Source organism: Mastomys coucha, unplaced genomic scaffold (assembly GCF_008632895.1).
Source record: "Mastomys coucha isolate ucsf_1 unplaced genomic scaffold, UCSF_Mcou_1 pScaffold7, whole genome shotgun sequence".
NCBI classification, from domain to species: Eukaryota; Metazoa; Chordata; class Mammalia; order Rodentia; family Muridae; genus Mastomys; species Mastomys coucha.
The window spans coordinates 98,702,432-98,723,334 of NW_022196913.1; the positions used below are offsets into that span (position 1 = coordinate 98,702,432).

Genomic DNA, 20,903 nt, shown 5'->3' on the forward strand with positions numbered 1-20,903 from the left:
GACACATGAGAGGATGCTTTGCTGAAGCAGATTCTCGAGGATGCGGTGCTGAGAACAAACACAGGGTGTTTGTCTGGAAGCTGTCTCATGAAAGGAGAGGTAATGTTTTGCTGGAGTGGATGCTTGAGTGAAGAAGTGATGTTTAGAGAGAATATAAACATAACTCCACAGAGAATGAAAGGACACTCTTGCATTGGTTCACCTGGCAACACTTTGCTGGTCTTTGCTGATCGTCACTTGTTGTGACTTCATAGAGAGAAACATGCCAGAAAGCTTCTCTTGGTATTCCGACTGTTTCTGGCCACTTCCACAGACTTGTGCCAATTTTGAAGAGTCTCATAGTTTCTTCTGGATTGAGCTGCTGTTATCGATTCATGTCTGGTATTTTGGACTGGACTGCTGGATTCCTGACAATCAAGATTGGAATCATCCCAAAGAACTACTTTTAAACAGGTCAACATACCCCATTTCCTATTTACCTTTCCCTCCCTAATCTCTGGTAGGTGGCCTAGGGAGGAGATTAAAGCATTTAAGAACCATTATTTAAAGTAAATTTTGAAAGATCTAAGCCTATAGAAAGCAGTAATATGTAGTAAATAAATAACTTGTACACTACAGAACCTACATTCTGACTTTTATGAAAGCACAAGTCTTGATATTGCAGGCCAATATCACATTGGTTTTTTTTGGTGAGATATGATAACATAATGACTAATGACTTCCACCCATAATGTATAAGAACTAAGCAGAAAGACCAGAGGAAGGAAAATAGAGTTTCACAGGAAAAAGAAACAAGTATTTATTGATTGAAGAAATTTATTGATTTAATAAGAGCTCTATGCTACAATATGTTAGGGATAACAACTCAAATTAAAATAGAACCTAAAATGTTTTTTAAACCACAAAAGTAAACTTCTATACATGGAAGTGAGTAAAAAAGGCAAGGGGTAGAAGAAAGTATTTTGAGTGCCAAGCATTAAATGAGGTTTCTGAAATGAACATTTGTGATAAATTTAAATAGGTTAATGTCGATCAGTCAGGCGTGATGATGCATGTGATGGTGCATGGCAAGAGGGTCAGGAGTTCAAAGTTAACCTTAGCTACAGAATTGGTTGGAGGCCAGTTTGGGGTGCATTAGACAGGATCAAAAAGGAAGAAAAGGTGGGAGAAAGGGAGAGGTGGGGAAGAGAGGGAGGAGAGAGCTTGATATTAAAATATGTGACTCCACAACTGTCTAAAGCCTTAGAACATACAGTCTTTTATAGGCTTAACTTCACAGGCCTAGTTCTTGCTTGTATCAGAATCCCTCTAAGTCAGTTTCTTCTGCTCTGTTAGATCTGGGCTCCATGGCAGTTATACAAGAAAAGAAATGAAAACAATTGATTTTCAGTTCCTCAGCCCAGAAGTCACATGTTCTATGTATCTGTCATTGCCAATCTACACACACACATGCACACACACACACACACACCAGTGGCCAGTGATAGAGAAAATATTATATATTGTTTCATAATCATCATCAGCCTCAGCAACAAAACACAAATGAAGTAATATAGATTGTGAAAGGATAAAAAAAGCTTTGAGTTTTAAAGATATATTTTTAATACCTCTAAGGTCGTATTTTAAAAACCACTGAAAATTAGACAGCCTAGTTGAAACGGTCAAATTCTAGAAAGAAAAAAAAAAAGAACCTAAATGGAACAAGAAGAAAATGAATCTCATCTAGAAGACATAAAAACTGCAATGTTGATAAAAAAATCTCCTTATGTTTCGCCATCCACCCCAAGAAAAGAGCAAATCTGGACTCCAGCTGTCAGTCGCCTGTGTCTCAGCTGCAGCTTTTGCCTTTACTGCATAGCCTTGTTAAAGTGGCCATGATGCATATAACCTTTCCTTTCCAACAGTTGATTGGACTCTAGTTCTGTACTACACCTCTCTCTACCTCCAACAATACTGGGCCTGAAGGGGGGACAGCCACTGTCACTAAGTCTTTGTAGCTTACTTCAGTGGCACTTTTAGGATGGGCATTCAGCTAAACTCCACTATCCTTCCAGCAGGCTTCTACAGAGCTCAATGAAACCCACTTCAGAACTTCTTGCCAAGCTCTGCCGGATGCCCAGCTGACTTTCTAGTGCACCACTCTGGTGGTCCGGCATATCCTGTTGTGCCACATTGATTTTCTAGAGTCTGGAGAAATTTCAAGGGGTGCTTGCTAGTGAATGCCAGAGGCATTCTAAGGAAATCTTCTCAGGTGATTCCTAGCTTCTTGCAAGTTTTATGGACATTCACAATCAACTGTCTGACCATCATCATGAATCTACAGGACTTCAATCACAAAGTCTCCATCTGCCTTCGTGAGCTGGTAAGAGATGATCCTATTCCAGATGTGTTCCTCTCCTGAGCACGTTACCTCTGCCATAGTAGTCATGACTTGTTACATGTATGCTGGATGTATGTTACATCCTGAGTCCTTAATTATCATTTAATAATTATTTTATTATGTTTGGAGGTTCCTCTTGAATGTCCCTCCTCTGCCTTGAAACATTCCTACCTGAAAGGAAGATGGTGACTCACAATAGTTGAGGATATGAAAAAGATGCAAGAATCTCAAGGTTATATAAACATGTCTTAGGGAAAAAAGACCCTCTCTGTCTCAGTCTGAGAGTCAGGGAGCTACAGGAATGCAGCTTTTGTGCATTGTCAGGCATACTGGGATGTGCCTTTCAGTGAGTCAACATGGGTATTCTTATAAATAGCTCTTCACCCATCCTCCTACCAAGTAATAAGTACAACAAGCAGGTCACTGCTTTGATCTGATACTAGTGCTGTGTCTAGGGTAAAGAAACATTTGTTCACAGCTCCCAGAGAACACAAAACAACATGGTTCACTATACTCAATGATTCCATCTCCTAATAGAGCCCAACAGTAGTCTAAGATCCAGGTGGTTCCGAAAAGACTTCACACCAAATCTCAAAGTTCAGACATTCCTAATGTTACCCTTATGTCATTAAGAAGAAAAGGGAAAAATCTGTTTTGTGGTTCTAGTACAACTGACACTATTAAACTCCATTATGACAATATATTTTAACAGATCTATGTCCTTCAGCACATGGATGTATAAACACAGTAATACTTGTAAATAAAACAGGATAATCTACAATATCCTATTTGGATAACAATATCCTATTAAGCCACCTTTTTGGAAAGATGGGGTATGCTCTAAGGACAGGAAGGTTTTTAAAGAGGTAAAACCATTTTATATGACCCTACACTAGTAGGTATATATCATTGTATATTTAGAAAAACAGAAAAAAATACTACATCAAGCATGAAGCCCAAAATAAAGTGTGAGTTTTAGACAATGTTTTGGCATTTTAATGCAATACATCAGACAGGGTGATGAAAGACAATAGTACGAAGAGAAACTAGGCTTGACCAGAGGATATGGGAACTTTCTGAGTTCTTCAGTCAAGTTTTATGAATTTTAAAATTGCTAAAAATAAATAAGGATATTAAAAACATGTTCCAGGGGCTGGAGGGATGGTAGAGTGGTAGAGTTGGTACAGTGATTGTTACACAAGCATGAGAACTGGTGTCAGGTCCCCAGCGTCCTTATAAAGCTAACAATAGCAACACAGGCTTGTAATCACAATTGTGGGAGGGGTAGGGTCAAGTGGGTCACTGCCTGGAGTATCCTGGTCATCCAGACTGGCTGAATTAGTGAGCACCAAGTCCTGGGAGAGGCTCTGTCTCATAGAAAAGGGGAGTAATGAAGGATTACTCCTGATACATCTGATTACATCTGATATTTAACTTCTGTATTCCATGTGCATTCACATATATACAACCCAGTGTTCATGTACACATGTAAACATGTGTATACACATACATCATATATCCAAACAAATTGTAACCCCAGCCCAACTTCACTTATTAGTAAAATTTCTAATATACTGAAATAAATATTAGATAAATGAACTTGGTATTATTTAAATATTAATGACAAAATAAGGATCATTTAAGTAAAAATACAATGCATATACACATAATAAATGTAATCTATTATAGTAATAGTTAAAAGAAAAATGATTTGGTCTTATTCACAGTTTATAAATATATCCAGTGAGTCTCAGCACCATTTTTGACGAACCACCAGAAACCAGGTAAGAACAGAACTTTCTTTTTTTTTTAATTTTTTTTTTAGATATTTTCTTTATTTACATGTCATATGATTTTTCTTTTCCCAGTTTCCCCTCCCAGGAACAAACAAACAAACAAAAACAACAAGAACAAACCCCTGTTGGCTTCCCCCTCCCCATGCTTGCCATCCCACCCTCTCCCACTTATTGGCCCTGGCATTCCCCTACACTGGGGCACAGAACCTTCACAGGGCCAAGGACCTCTCCTCCCATTGATGATTGATTTTGCAATCCTCTACTATACACATGCTGCCAGAACAATCAGTCCTACCATGTATACTCCTTGGTTGGTTGTTGAGTCCCTAGGAGCTCTGAGGGTACTAGTTAGTTCATATTGTTGTTCATCCTAGGGGGCTGCAAACTCTTCAGTTCCATTGGTCCTTTCTCTAACTCCTTCATTGGGGACCCTGTACTCAATTCAATGGATGGCTGTGAGCCTCTACATCTGTATTAGTCAGGTACTGTCAGAGCCTCTCAGGAGATAGCTATATCAGGCTGGCTTGTCCTTCCTTCAGTCTCTACTCCATAGTCTTCAGTCTCTGCAACTCCTTCCGTGGGTATTTTGTTCCCCCTTTTAAGAAGGAATGAAATGTCTACATTTTGGTCTTCCTTTTTCTTGAGTTTCTTGTGGTTTGTGGGTTGTTCTTCCTGTATTCCAAACTTCTGAGCTAATAACCACTTATCAGAGAGTGCATACCATGTGTGTTCTTTTGTGATTGGGTTACCTCACTCAGGATGATATTCTCCAGATCCATCCATTTCCCTAAGAATTTCATAAATTCATTGTTTTTAATAGCTGAGTAGTACTCCATTGTATAGATGTACCACAATTTCTGTATCCATTCCTCTGTTGAGGGACATCTGGGTTGTTTTCAGTTTCTGGCTATTATAAATAAGGCTACTATGAACATGGTGGAGCATGTGTCCTTATTACATGTTGGAGCATCTTCTGGGTATATGCCCAGGAGTGGTATAGCTGGGTTCTCTGGTAGAACTATGCCCAACTTCTGGAGGAACCGCCATACTGATTTTCAGAGTGGTTGTACCTGCTTGCAATCCCACCAGCAATGAAGTAGTGTTCCTCTATCTCCACAACCTCTCCAGCATCTGCTGTCACCTAAGTTTTTTATCTCAGCCAATCTGACTAGTGTGAGGTGGAATCTCAGGGTTGTTTTGATTTGCATTTCCCTGATGACTAAGGATGTTGAACATTTCTTTAGGTGTCTCTCAGCCATTTGGTATTCATCAGTTGAGAATTCTTTGTTTAGCTCTGTACCCCATTTTTAATAGGGTTATTTGGTTCTCTGGAGTCTAACTTCTTGAGTTCTTTGTATACATTGGATATTAGCCCTCTATCAGATATAGGATTGGTAAAGATCTTTTCCCAATTTGTTGGTTGCCATTTGTCCAGAACAGAACTTTCTTAATGTGGTGATAAAAATATGTCCTGAAAATTGACAGCAAATATAACTAAAACCAGTAATATAAAAATAAAGAGATATCAAAACTGTCTTTATACAGAAAGGATTTATACTTTATGCTGAGTATTCTACAAAATCAGCAAACTATAATGATGAAAGTCTATAACATTTTCTGATTATAGAAAGACCAATATTTATTCAAGCAATAAGCACTTTAAGTAGGTACTAGAAAATGAGGCTATTTAAAAATATAAAGTATATAGATATTAACCTTATAGAACATGAAACATCTTTACAGAGGCATTTTACCTTATTAAAGCTACAAAACAGGTCTGAATAAATGGAGAGATGATTACATCTACTAAGATTTGACTTAACATTATCAAGATGTCATATTTTGCAAAATTAACATTTAAATTTTATTATCACTAACAACTGGGTCTTTCTACCAAACTCCACTCTGATTGGATTATGAGAAAGACAGGAAACCTTGGGCATCAGGATTTTGTTGATGTTTTATGCCTTTATTAATTGTACAGAATCATGAGTGTCACTGTGACATTTTTGCACATGTATATAATTTACTCTGGATCCAAAGATTCTGCAGTTAGAATAAAAACAAACAGAAAACTGAGAAACACATTGAGACATAAAGATGATTCGTGACATCATGTAGGTGGAACTGGCAGCCTGGGGTAATTGAATGCCTGTACCAAAGCCAGGAAATGCAATGAAGGGAAAGTGTGCTAGCTTTCAGTATTTAACTGTATATTAGACAATGATTTAAATAATTGCAACTTGAACCAATACAGAATCACCTGGGAAGGAAGTCTCAGTTATGCCTAAGCCTTGCTCTGGAGGTCTGGTTCTCTCTTAAAGGTAGATGGGGGGAAGGAGAACATAGGTGAGGGAGCAGTGGCAAGACTTGGTCTTCAGAGAGATTAGGGTTGCTTTTTATAATAGTGCATACCTATCTTGACTCTAAGGCCAGGTGCAGGCCCCTGAACCTATTGACACTTGTTGCTAACAATGAAGAAAGAGTGGTTAGGTAAATAATTTATTGCTAGTTCTCCATTCACTGGCCAGGCATCCAGAAGCCTCTCTGGATAGGCTGTCTAATTCTTTATGAACTCAAAAGAAAATGAAAAGAATTAAGATGCTTTATACAGGCAAATATGCACAGACATATATATGAGCCCAACACCTCTCTTATCCACTCCACAAGTATTCATGCATGCTTACACACACACCCACACACATAAACACACACACTACATATACACAAACAGAAATATACATTTAGATTAATGGATGGATGGATGGATGGATGGATGGATGGATGGATGGATGGATGGTGCAGAACTCCCTAAGCCACTGTCCAACAACTTTATTTCTTTTCTTGTGCCTTTTTATACCTTCTTAGACAAAAAGTTCTTTAGAAAATTAACCTCATAGATAAAATATTACATAAGATGAGAGTAACAGAAATATATCAACAAGTTGAAAGCAGTGCTTCATTGTGTAAGCTTGTTATAAGTTCAAAGCCACAGTTTTGTTATGGCCTTGCCTTATCATAGTGTACAACTGTGGCTTTATCCTTAAACTTAAATGCTTTTCCTTGAGCACAAATTTGTCCCAAGTTTATTTCTCTTTTTAGTGTAATTATGAAAGCTAATTCCATTTATTATTATGCAGCCTTTACTTACTATTATGAAGAGTGGCTACTTTCTATTCTTGATTCTAACTTAATATCTTAATATCTTGATATCTTTCTAGCAAAATGACTAAGAACATCTCTTAAAACTTTCTTCCCAAAATTATTTGAATCATATCAGGAATTCTATAGAATGATTAATTCATCTATATGCATTACTCCACGAAAGATCTTTTTTTATGTTGATCTGTTAGAACTCTGATCAACAGGGTAGACTAATATCCAGGGATTATTATATTAATTTAGTAATGACAGGAAAGGCATTTTGGCTACAAGAAGCAATCCTCAGATGAAGTCTCTTTGGCACCTTGCCTCGTAGAGCTCACCCATCGCAGACCATGCAAAAGCCTTGGGCCACTTGCCGGAAGGTCACCTGCTGGCCTTAGCCCATCCTAGATGGCTCCTGACACCTATATAGACTGCTGACACTGTGTATACATGTTTGTTGGGCTTGTCTTAATTAAGTTAATTGATGTGGGAGGACCCAGTCTATTGTGGGGGCACCATTCCCTAGGCAGAGGGTTCTGAGCCATATGAGTGGGACAACCTAGCTGGAAGTGAAAACGTAGGCAAGCATTTATGCATTCAATGCCTTGTGTCCTTGTTGGTGTGATATGACTATCTGCCAAAGTCTTCTGCTGCTGTGTTTCCCCCACAGTGATAGACTGTTTCCTGGAATTAGAAACCAAACCAAATCCTTTCTCTACTTAGTTGAATTTTGTCTGCATATTTTGTCACAGCAACAGAAATTAAACTAAAGACAGTTTCCACAACTATACTTCACCTGTTTTCAACCTTTCAAAAAGATATCAAGTTCACTCCCCACCCCCACTTATCTGGATACTGTTTCCCAACTGATTTCAATGATCTTCTGCCACCTTAGTTTTTAAACAGTAAGAGAACAATATAAGGAAATCATGAATACAGCTGGGGATATAGTACAATGATAGAACGTATATCTAGTATGTATAAGACTTAGAATTTGAGTTTCAGCACTGGAAATAATTATGACTATACTTTTATGAAATATTAAGTAAAACGTTGTCAAACTTAATGATTATTTTAAAAGAATACTTTAACGAACATGAGACATTTTAATATGACATGTCACGGACAGCAAGATAAAGTGGTGGCAATCTTATCTTTATTTTCCTACGTGAAGTGTTGTGGTTGAACCTCTAGCCCTCATGCTTGTACCACAGAGCTGTCTCCCCACTCCAGAGGACTTTTGTTTCCCATTATCATCAGTACTAAGTGGTCACATTTGGGACTTTTGCCATTATAATTAGTATGGGTTTAAGTGTCATCTTGCATTTGATTTATAGACTTTCTAATGATAGATAATGTTGAAGATCTTACATGGTTTTATGATTTTGCCAACTTTATGGCCTTGCCAAGTTTTAGCTCACACTCTTACTAAGTTTTTACTCTCTGTCTATCCATTTCTGGTTCTACAGACGAATCCAGGTTGTACTTGCTATGTAAGTATTCTACCATTGAGTTAAACCGCATTCCAAGCCCCTTTGAGACAGTTGAACTATGTAGCTTAGGCAACATTATTCATGTGTCATTATACAGACCAAGGTGGCCTAGAACTCTTGAAAGTTCTGGGATAATAGACATGCACCTTTATACCCTGAACACTGTCCATTTAGTTGTTGTTGAAATTCACAGAGCATTTTTCAAATAAATATTTTTTTTATTTTACTCCTATTTTCAAAATCAGAATAATTAACATTTACTACTATTGAAGACTGATATAAATGATAGCTATATGCCATTCTGTTTATTTTTAAGTGAAAATAGTTTCTTTTTATTTTTTTTTTAATTTGAATGCATATCAGTTACTTTCTGTGATAAAACACCATGACAAAGGTGAAAGAAAGAGTTTATTTTGTCTTTATAGTTCCAAAAGGCTAAGAGTGCTTGACCATCATTGCAGAGAAGTACAGGAGCAGACAGGCATGGTGACTGGAGCATCTGAGAGCTCCCATGTGAAACTCTAAGAAGGAAACAGAGAGAAAAGTAAAAATGGCATGAGCCTTGGAACTCTCCAAGCCCCTCCCCAGGGGCATATTTCCTCCAGTAAAGGCATACCTTCTAACTGCTCAAGCACTGCCACTAATAAAGTACCGTGTATACAAATGCCAGAGAGTATAAGGCGCATCTCACTGAAATCACCACAGGATGTACTACTATATTACTGCTAGTGAAGTACTTACCACAATACTTACCATATTACTACTAGTCATGATATGTGCAAATCAAAAATGTATAAAGCTGTTGGTGCCTTGGAACATACATCAAAGACATTAGCATAACACTCTTTAAGAATTGTGGCATTCACCAGTGACCTTAGTGGAAGCAAGAATGGTATTGGGTAAAACAAAACAAAACAACAAACAAAAAAAGCCATCAGCTGTTATGACTAAAAGGTCCAGAAAGCCTGGATGCTATTCATTTTGAGAGATATTTTAATCAATTTGTGTAACCTTTTGCTAAGATGCTCAATCCTGATGCCGTATATTAGCTTTCACCAGTGCTGACATCTAGTACTGAATTGAGTCAGTATATGTTTACATCATGCTGATCTGTCTTCCCTCAGTCAGTCAGACTGCCACAACAAATTAGAACTCTCCTCTGAAGAAAGACAATGACGATCACAATCTTATTTGTATACAGTCTATAGGATAGAATAAAATATTGCCAGGCCTAATAAATGGGACAAAGCAAATGATAGAAAACTCTGCAATGGTAAGTACAGTAGCAATCAGATAAGATTATTGAGACTGGGTTAAATATTATCAGGAGGAAAATAGAGTAAATGGTGAAGATTATCCACTGAGAAAAAATTTCAAATGGTGAACTGGCTGGTTTTGTGTGTCAGCTTGACACAAGCTAGAGTCATCAGAAAGGAAGGAGATGCAGTTGAGATTCAGCTCTAAGGTATTTTCTCAACTAGTGATCAATGGGGGAGGGCCAAGCCCATGGTGGTTGGTGCCATCCCTGGGTTGGAGGTTCTAGGTTCTATAAGAAAGCTGACTGAGCAAGCCAGTAAGCTCTACCCTCCATGGCCTCTGCATCAACTCCTGCTTCCAGGGTTCTGCCCTGTTTTGAGTTCCTCTCCTTTCCTCCTTTAGTGATGAACAATGATGTGGAAATGTAAGCTAAATAAAGTATTTCCTTCCCAACTTGCATTTCAGTCCTGGTGTTTCATCGCAGCAATAGAAACACTAACTGAGACAGATGAAAATAATTCTTGAGGTAAAACAAGACAAAACAAAACAAAACAAATATCAATAAGCAATTGAGAACTAGATATACAAAGTTTATAACAAATTTAAAACAGGAGAATTAGAAAACTGCACGTTGAGGTCTTTAAAAAACCATTTCAGAACAATCTTCTGTTTTAACAGTAAATGAAACAGGTTCACAGATGTGAAGTTGCTGACTCAGGATCATATGGCCATCTACCCCATGGCTAAGCCTGGGCAGATTCTCCCCATTACAAGCCATATATTCATTTCCTGCCTCACACTTCAAAACCCTTCCCCTGCCATGCATTAAGCCAGAATGTCTGACCTCTACATAATGACATTTCCAGAGGAATCATGAGATGCCATGTAGGGGTGGAAAGAAGAAAAGATATGGTATAGCAGGATGTAGGGTAACTAGGAAGACAGGCAAAGTAGCAGGAATCATTTTTCCAAAGTACACTAGTGATTCCTGGGGTGCCAAAGATGGAATCAGGGTCAGAAGTTGAACAGGACCCTTGTCCCTCTTTTTCTGTAGTCATTGTAACCTCCGAGAAATGGATACTCAGTATTGCTTTTGAGAAATCACCACAATAATTCGGGTAAATGAATGCATACCCAGTAACTGTGGGCTTGGGAAGGAGGATGTTGTTGCTCAATGGGCACAAAGTTTGAATTGTGCAAGAAAGTGAATTGGAGAAGATTATCCTACAATACGTAACCTATAGCTATCAATATTGTATTTTAAGTCATATTTTTATTAAGAGGAAGCCATGTTAAGTATTTAAACAACAACAAAACCGAGTGAACAAATACAAAACACAGGATATGTCTATGCTCAAACACATCAAATAGATGCACTAAGCATGCATAGGGGCTGGAGAGACAGCTAAGCAGTTAAGAGCATTTGCTGCTCTTTCCAGAGGACCTGAGTTTAATTCCCAGCACACACATGATGGCTCACAACCAACTGCAAGTCCAGCTCTAGGAAAACATCATAATGAAACTCACAATTCCATATAGTAATTTCATTAAATGAATAAAAGAATGACATAAAAATCAATCTTGTGAACATTTTAGTACGTAGTATGTGTGTATGGCATAACTTTCTTTTTCCTCCTCCTAAGCAGTGGACATTCCTTTTACAGAGCAAAAGAACAATGTTCTGCTACCTAGAGGCCATAGAATGTAAACATCTATGTTTCTCTCATCTCAAACTAGTGAAGGCACTAGACACATGGCTAGGAGCAAGGCCACATTTCTATCTGTTGGACACAGAAAATGTACACTGGGTTATATAGCCATCATCATCACCATCATCACCATCATCAATAATGGTAGTTATCAGTTACATAAGTCACATAGTTGCAAATAGCTTAGATATATTTGTTTGAATCATACTTGTTAAGAATCACTTTTATCTGTGATTTATATTTGTAATATGTTGACCAGACTATTTTAATTACACATTTGGCTTAGAAAGCGTCTACATTAGCTATCCTGGCTCCCAACACAACCGCAGAAGTGAATAAAGGTATTGGCCACCTGATAAAAACCTAGACATGTGGCTTTTGTTAGTTTAAAAACGTACTAGAAGTTTGTCACATGCTGCAACATGGGTGATACTGAATAAAATAAGTCACTTAAAAATGACAAACGATTCCATTTGTATGTTTAAGTTGAACTTTCCGCCTTATTTCTACTCTTCGAGATAGCTTGGTCTTCACTGTTTATTTTTCCTCCTTCAAGAATTTTCTACAAAGACTCTTTATTAAATCTATTTCTCTCTCCTTGACCCACACCAGGTTCCTTACACACCAAACTTTATATCCTACTTTTTGGATCTCAACAAAAGTAATTTTTAAAAAATGACCTTATTGAGGTAAATGGTTTAAAATGGTTCTAAGAAGTAGAATTTCACAGAGAAAGATACTTACCTGTTTTTCTGGATGCAAATTATAAGCTGTAAGTCCCTTACATCCACAGGCAAAAAACTTAATATATAAGTAGAGAGTGAAAGAAATCATTATATATCAGGATTGTATAAATGCATTAAGAATAGAGTATATATTGAATCTTGCACTGTTTTGTGTGTCAAGACAGTTTTCAACATCTGACTATCCTTTTTAAAATTTATTTTCTAGTAGATATTTTTTTAATTTACATTTCAAATGATATCTCCTTTCCCAGTTTCCCCTCTGGGAAAAAACCCTATTTCCTCCTCCCTCCCCCTGTTCACCAACCCACCCTCTCCCTCTTCCTGGCCCTGGTATTCCCCTACTACACTGGGGTATAGAACCTTCACAGGACCAAGGGCCTCTCCTCCCATTGATGACCGACTAGGCCATCCTCTGCTACATAGGCAGCTGGGGCCATGAGTCCCACCATGTGTACTCTTTGGTTGGTGGTTTAGTCCCTGGGAGCTCTGAGGGTACTAGTTATTTCATATTGTTGTTTGTCCTAAGTGGCTGCAAACCCTTCAGCTACTTGGGTCCTTTCTCTATCTCCTTCATTGGGGACCCTGTACTCAGTCCAATGGATGGCTGTGAGCCTCTACTTCTGTATTAGTTGGGTACTGTCAGAGCCTCTCAAGAGACAGCTATATCAGGCTCCTGTCAGCAAGCACTTGCTGGCATCCACAATAGTGTCTGATTGATTACGAGAAAGATTCCCAGGTGGGGCAGTCTCTGGATTGTCCTTCCTTCAGTCTCTGCTCCATACTTTGTCTCTGCAACTCCTTCCATGACTATTCTTAATCCCACCGTTTACCAGAGGAAGGTTTTTATGCCAGCAGTTGTTAATGCTATTTGGTTCTGTCCATTTCACATAAGATTATAAATTGAGCTAAATAGAACAAAACAGGTCACCATAAATCTACTCATTTAAAACCAGCATTCACGAGGAATTCATTTTACATGGTGAATAACACATTTTAAAAAACCTGACAAAATCAGTGCAATCAGGAAGAACTAGACAGTAGCAATGACATTTTCTAGCAGTTCTATTTGGGACCCACACACAGTTCTCATCTTTTTCAGCCTATTTTCCAAAAATCCACAATTAAACTTCAACAAAATGTGCTATTTTATATTATCTTACAAAGCACACAACAGCAAGAAGGAAAGGTCCTCTGCAGAAACTCACCCAAAGACATTTCTCACAAGAGCCCCACCCCTTCACGAGGAAAAAATTTGGGGAATCAGTGGTGGACGCTGGGAATTCACAGACCAGGGTGTTAGCAGGTTTGGTGTCTAGAAGAGGCTCCTTCTCACCCTTTTATAAAATGCTTTGTTAACAAGACCTCGTGTGACTGAGGAAGGAGACTGGTACATGGGAGAAGAGACAGAAGAACAAAGGGCACATCTTAGGGTTTTACAGCTGCGAACAGAAACCGTGACCAAGGCAACTCATTTTAGGATGACATTTAATTGGGACTTGCTTCCAGGTTCAGAGGTTCAGTCCGTTACCATCAAGGCAGGAGTATGGAAGCATCCAGGCAGATGTAGGGATGGAGGAGCTGAGAGTTCCACCTCTTGTTCTGAAGGCAGCTAGCAGAAGACTGGCTTCTAGGCAGCTAGGATGAGACTATTAAAGCCTAGGCCCACAGTGACACCTACTCCAATAAGGCTACACTGCCTAATAGTGCCACTCTCTGGGGCAAGCATATATCAACCATAGCAGGGCACTAGTGATGACTGTTCAATTTCTTGGAAGAGATCAGAACTCCCAAATATCTTTCCCTATTTATATGATCACACTAAGGACTTAAGTTCCAACATATGACTTTCTGACCAGTATATATATTTAAACTATAATCCTTCAACAATGTGTAATGTTTCAATATTCCTGCTGGATGAAATAAATTGATATTAACAGATAGATCCATTTACTGAGACTTTCTATGACTTGAAGGGATAGTTGCCAACCATGTAATTGGAGGATTTAGAACATTGAGTTCCTGCCTCACCTCCAGGGAGGATAGAGGGGCTAAAGGTTGAGACAATTCCTAATGGCCAGTGACTTAATCAACCATTCCTTATGATTAACTCCCCCCAAACCATCAAAGCCAGAGTTTGGAGAGCTTCTGAACTGGTTAACCTGTGGAGGTTCTGAAGGTGACATGCCTAAAAAGGGCTTCATACCCCTTCTCATGCATTCTGTCCCTCGTGCACTTGTATCTGGCTGCTCATCTGTGGCTTTGTGTAGTCTTTATTACAAATCTGTAAAGGAAAGTCAGCGCTGCCTTGAAAGCTGTGTGGGACATTGAATAAGACCAAACCCAAAGAGTGTGGAGGAATCATGGGCACTTCTGATTTATGGCTGGTTGTTCTGAAGCACTGTTTATTACCTTAGCTGTGATTGGTATTGGAAATTTAAAAGAAAAAAAAATTAGCCTTGGGACTGGGCTGCTTCTCCTTGAAGACAGTGCGTAGTGCCAGAACCAGGCTAAACTGTAGGATGTCAGTTGGCATCTGAGAATTGTTTGATGTGGAGAAAATTTCACGTACGTGGTTTCAGGAGTAAAAGCCTGAGGATGGAGTGAGTGTAGGAGAAAAAGTAGTTGGCCTTTCCTACTAACAGAGATGGAGCCTTAATGCAGGTTGCTACAGGACAAAGAAACCCCATCTCAGCACACAAGGACTCTAATCATGAGTCTTTCCCAGCTCTACCCTCCTGGTTAATAGAGCATTTTGACTTCTGATATTCTCAGTTTCTGCTACATTATGGTGAGTTTAAGGAATTAGAGCTTCTGTCTATCAAAGACATGATTTTCTTAAAATAAGTACCTATGAGTCATACAAAAGAGTGATACTATGTCATGAAGCGGTCTTTAGGACAAAACTGCATTCTGGAGAAGCTATTCAAACGAAGTTCTATGTAAATAGAAAAGTAGTCTGGTCCATAGAGCTAAAATCTGCACTCTTATCCTATTTGCCTTTCCATCCTCCAAATTCTATATCTGTATTTGAACCAGTCTTAGAGAATTAAGTGGAAATTTAAGGCTTTCTAATTCTTCAATCAGTAATAATTAAAGGACAAACTCCATCCCTTTCCCTAAACTTTTGTAATTACTAGCGCTGATCCACACTTTTGGTGAAGTTACAGTCTCTTTCACTTACCTTCTCCCTAAGGAAGTCATTTCAGGAATTCTTATTATCAGTTTAAAGAGATTCGCGAAAGTAGTTAGCATTCAGCTGGAATCTCCAGGCTGTGGGCCTCAGGCCTTTAGAGACTTGGGATATAGGGAGTTTCTGAACTGATTCGATTGACTTTAAAAACATTACTGAACAAATGCTATCAAAAGGCCTGGCACTCAGTGGATGTTTCTTTGTCTTTTTCTCTGTCCACTGGGTACCTTCTGAGTAGAATCCTCCATGACAGAATCAATCACCCAAGTGCCAACTTGTTCAGAACTGGGCAGAACTGGGGAGCAGGAATAATACCTCTTTTTTTTTCTTACAAAGCTCTGTGAGTAAGGAGTGGAGATGGAGAAGCCAAACCCACAGGGTCCTGGTCCTTTGTGCAGAAAGCTTTGAGCTGCATTTCTTTGAGTCCTGGTGAATTTCAGTCAAAATGGAGCAATTTTTCTAATGTTTTAAAACACTGGAGAGAGAAATGGGGGGGTTTCCTGGTCAGGGAAATAGAAACCACAGTGAGTTTTTCTCTCTTAGGACCAAGGGTCTTTCTAATACTCACCTCTTCCTTGTCATCTCAAGTTCAATTTCAGAAAAAAAAAATGTTGAAATCTTTTAAAGTGTTTGTTACCTATCTTTTCCACTAAAGTAATCACACTTACACACTTCCATGAATTCTTTATTTGTATGTATTTCCTAGGATCCACTACTTATTAATTCATATGTTGACATAAAAATTAATTATGTCTAGCACATGCTGCCAAAGAGATGAAACACACTAAGTATCCATTTTCAGTGCAATTTAGGCTTTACTTTCAAAGGTTTTATTGTTTTTATTTTATTTTGCTTTATTTAAGATAGGACCTCTGTCACTCTGTTCTAGAACTCCCTATGTAGACCAGGCTGGCCTCAAACTCATAGAGAACTGCAGGTGTCTGCATCCAGAATGCCAGAATTAATGACAAGTACCACCATGCCCAGTTTTAAACCTTTTATATTAATTTAGATGGGAACTTACATATTACTCTCAATTTTTTTATCTAATACACGATGGATAAATTCTAATGTCCAATATTTAAAAGCATAAAACTAATTTGGGAGCAGCACCCTGATCATACAAATGACTAGGTCTGTGGCAGAGGGAACAAAATAGAAATGGGTTGTATGGAGAATGGACCAACTGTGGATAGTTCAGGATGGAGGTAGACATAACAACATGTTCGAAAGCATCTCCCCGAGGGGCCATGGTGGGGGAAGTACAAACACAGGTAGGAATCAGCAGCTGCTGGGTTAGACCTCCTTGGCCTCCACAGGTCATTGCTGGTTCTATTTTTCTATCAGTTGCCTTCAAAAGCAGTAGGAAAAGGAGAGTGACATGGAACCTATCAAAATAGCCAACGTGATTTACCTGAGCTTGAGGGGTTTTTTTGGTTTTGTTTTCACGTAAGAAAGTTGATATCCATCAAAGCCTTACAAAATACCTGCAGTAACTACAAATTATTTTATCATTTCTCATTAAAAAATATGTGAAGCTCTCTAAGGGAAAAAATGATTTATTCAGGTTTGAGGGAAGGGATGATGCAGCAGAAGCCAGCAGCATACACCAAACCAGGCAGCAAACTAGAGTAAAGAATGATGTCGCCATGACAATTCGGAAGCCAATGACTAAAGGTTTGAAAGGAAAGCAGTCAATGTCAGTCACTAGCACAATGACTATCTTTTAAGAACATTTTTACTAAAGAAAGACAGGAATAAAAATACAAAAAAAAACTTATTTAAAAAAGGTAAATACATCTAGAAGCAGTTATATATTTTAAAAAACATTACAGCCGTGCAGTGGTGGTGCATGACTTTAATCCCAGCACTTGGGAGGCAGAGGCAGGCAGATTTCTGAGTTTGAGGCCAGCCTGGTCTACAGAGTGAGTTCCAGGACAGCCAGGGCTACACAGAGAAAACCTATTTCAAAAAAAAAAAAAAAAACAAGAAAAAAATAAAAAACATTACAACCACAGCCTCCCTATTGTCCATAGCCGCCTCCTCCTCACAGCTAAACTCATCTAAGATCCAGTGATTGCCTGAAACCGTAACCCATACTGGAATCTGTGGACTGTTTCTTCTTTAAGATTTAGTAGCTCTATGTGTAAATATTTTTGCTTGCATGCCTATCTCTGCGCCATGTGCATATATGATGCAAAATAGAGCATCAGATCTCCTGGAATTGGAGTTACGGGTGTTTGCTAACCATCATGTGGATGCTAGGAATCAAACCTGCATTTTTGGCAAAAGCGACAGGTGCTCTTAACAACCTGAGGCATCTTACTGACACCCCAGCTACGTGTTTCTTATTTATACACACTTATGATGAACTTTAATTCATAAAATCATATGCTGAAAGTTTAGCAATAGTAACTAATGTTAAAATTAGAATTGTGCCAATATTGTATAATCACATTTATATGAACGCCATCACTTTCTGTCTCCTCTCTGTCCCTTGTAATATCTATTTCACTTTATCTTTTCACTTACAGATTCTTCTCAGTATTTCAGAAACGTCAACACTTTTGTGATGTCTGGTCTTGGCACAGTGGCTCTGATTACTGGGTCCATTACAAAATGACTGGTGGTCAAATATCTTAAACCATGTGAATTGGCTGAGCAAAGAAATCAGCTGGTCTCATCAGCAGGAAAGAACACAGTTTAAAACTGAGAAACTCATGCAATTTGAAGGATTTGAGGAGTGTTTTTCATTTACTCATTGGATATCTCAAGTTAAAAGGATTTAAAGCAAGCCTGAAAATAATGTGGAGTTTTGAAAAGGAGAATGATTTAGAAGAACAGAATGTTCAGATAGCATTCAAGGTGCAACCTTACAGATGACTTGTTAAGGAAAAGAGAAGAGCATTCGTTTGTAGTGTATGAAAAACTTTACCAAATGACCAAGTCCTCAGAAAACAAGCCTTTGCAAAGACGAGTGCTGTGGATGTGTACAAAGGCAGTCAAGCGAGAAGAGAAAGCAGCCTTGTCTACAGCAAGGGACAGAATCTGCGCGTCTGTAAGTGAAACTGGCTGTGTTCTTTCCAGATATTTGTGGCATGGCTTGATTTAATCAGTGAAATAACCCACTGAAATTTCTCTAGATACATAGTTCTTCACTGAAGCACAAATTTTTAATTGGATGTAATATGAAATATGCATTATTAATTATAAAATATTTCCCTAAAAATATTTTGTCTGAACTTAACCACATGAAACCAATATGCAGCCCAGTTCATAAAGCATTTAGCTAGAACCCCCTCAGAAAAAAAGTTTGTATCTCAAGCCAGGCATGGCAGCAAGGAGTTAGAGACATACAACACTCTGAATTCAAGGCCAGCTTGATATAGCAAGTTGCAGGCTAGTCAAGGCTTCATAGTGGGATCTTGTTTCTTAAAAAACAAAACAAAAGAGTTTGTAGTTAAAAAAAAAGAATCTATTAGGGGATAGTGTTTTAGGAAATAAAATATATGGAAAAAATATGAGGAAGAAAATGATGAAATGTGTAGAATCTATGACTAGATCCTAGATTTGAACCGTTGTAAAAGATATTTCAGATTATTTATGAAAACTAACTTGTGTAGGTTATAGTAATTGTGATTATGAAATCAACATTAATCTTCTTAGCTCTAATAATGGATATGTGGTTTGTGACTAATAGAAGAAATTATTTTTTCTCAGTCACAAACGCTGAAGCATCTAGTGTGACAATTGTGTCTACTTACTTCAGATATTTCCTTTAAAGATTATATACACATAAAAAATAATTTGGTCAGAAAATTTTGGTTAGCATTTTATCCTAGAAACAGACATGTAGCTAATACCATGGGTATACAACAACCTCACTTTCTTCTCCTGACTTCTTATTAAAACGTTAGCACTTGATGAGCATGTACTGCTATTGTTATTTCTTTACCTTGCTGTTGCCATTTGTACACTGGAGAAGTCATTCATCAAAGTCTTTGGATTTTGAACTGAGAAGTTTCTGTGACCTTTAGTAGAGCATTCGATTTTATCCTGCCCCAAATGTTCATCTACAGTGCACTCGCTTTAGTGATAACAGTCAAATGAAACAAAGGTCTTCATAATACTGAAATGATGCACTTGTAAAGGACAGTGACTTTATCAACAAAGCTAAGGCAGGCAAGAGGCCAGACAACATTATATGCTCAAATAATCTTTAAAGTCATACTTCTAAAATTGTACTCTTTTAAAGGTAGAAGAAATACTAGGTACTTGGTAAGTCCTTGTGATGGTTAGTTTTAACCATTAACTTCACTTTCGTTCCTTCTTACACAGGGTTTCTAAGTGAGGGGTTTGATGGACAAAACAGCTGGTGTTACAGGAGCAGAAAATCATAACAAGTTAGCCCTAACAATCCCCTGAATCAAGGGCATGTTTGTAAAGTGGGCACATCACGAACTGGCTTTACAGTCAGGAACCGGTTTTACTGATAACACCCATAGGCAACAGGGACCCGTGCGTCTGTTGCAATGACAATTGACATACGTTTGCACAGTCCACCTGGCCCACCTCTACCTTCTAGTGGTTACATCACTGCCCAAATAAAAGGCAGACTTTTCCTAACCTTTGCCCCTTTTTTGCTTTTTCCCCCTTCATCTCTGTTCTTCTTTGCTACCCTCCCCCTCCCATAATAAACCTCTCATGTGGAACTGTATTGGCCTGGTGTGGTCTATGTGGATGTGAGCTGAGATTCTAACACAATAGTAACAACAGATAATCATAACAAGATAGGCATAGGTGGTCATATACCTCAATTGTATACAATCTAGGACCACCGTGGATGAGAGTCTTACTGAAGGATTGTCTGTTCAGTCGGTCTATGGGTCTCTATCTGTTGGGTATCCTTAATTAAGTTAATTTATGTAGAAGGACCCAGCTTACTGTGGGTAGAGCCATTCCCTAGATAGGGAGTCCTGCACTTTTAAGAGCAGAGCAATTTAGCTGAGCACAAACAAGTAAACAAGTGAACACATGTACATTTATTTCTCTCTCCTCTGACTGTGGATGTGATGTGACTAGCTGTTTGAAGTTCTTGCTTTGATTTCCCCAGTAATGGTCAGTAACATGGGATTGTAAGTTGAAATAAACCCCTTTATCCTCAAATTCTTTTTATCATTCTATT

At 38.3% G+C, this 20,903-nt stretch overlaps 1 long non-coding RNA gene across 1 annotated transcript; it reads left to right on the forward strand.

The window, feature by feature from the left end:
- Positions 1 to 297: 297 nt before the first annotated feature.
- LOC116082131 lies at positions 298 to 20,435 on the forward strand. Its single transcript, XR_004115180.1, has 5 exons — positions 298 to 453; positions 2,058 to 2,362; positions 4,108 to 4,164; positions 18,253 to 18,776; positions 20,057 to 20,435. It is a non-coding gene; the product is annotated as an uncharacterized LOC116082131 (long non-coding RNA).
- The last annotated feature ends 468 nt before the right edge of the window (positions 20,436 to 20,903 follow it).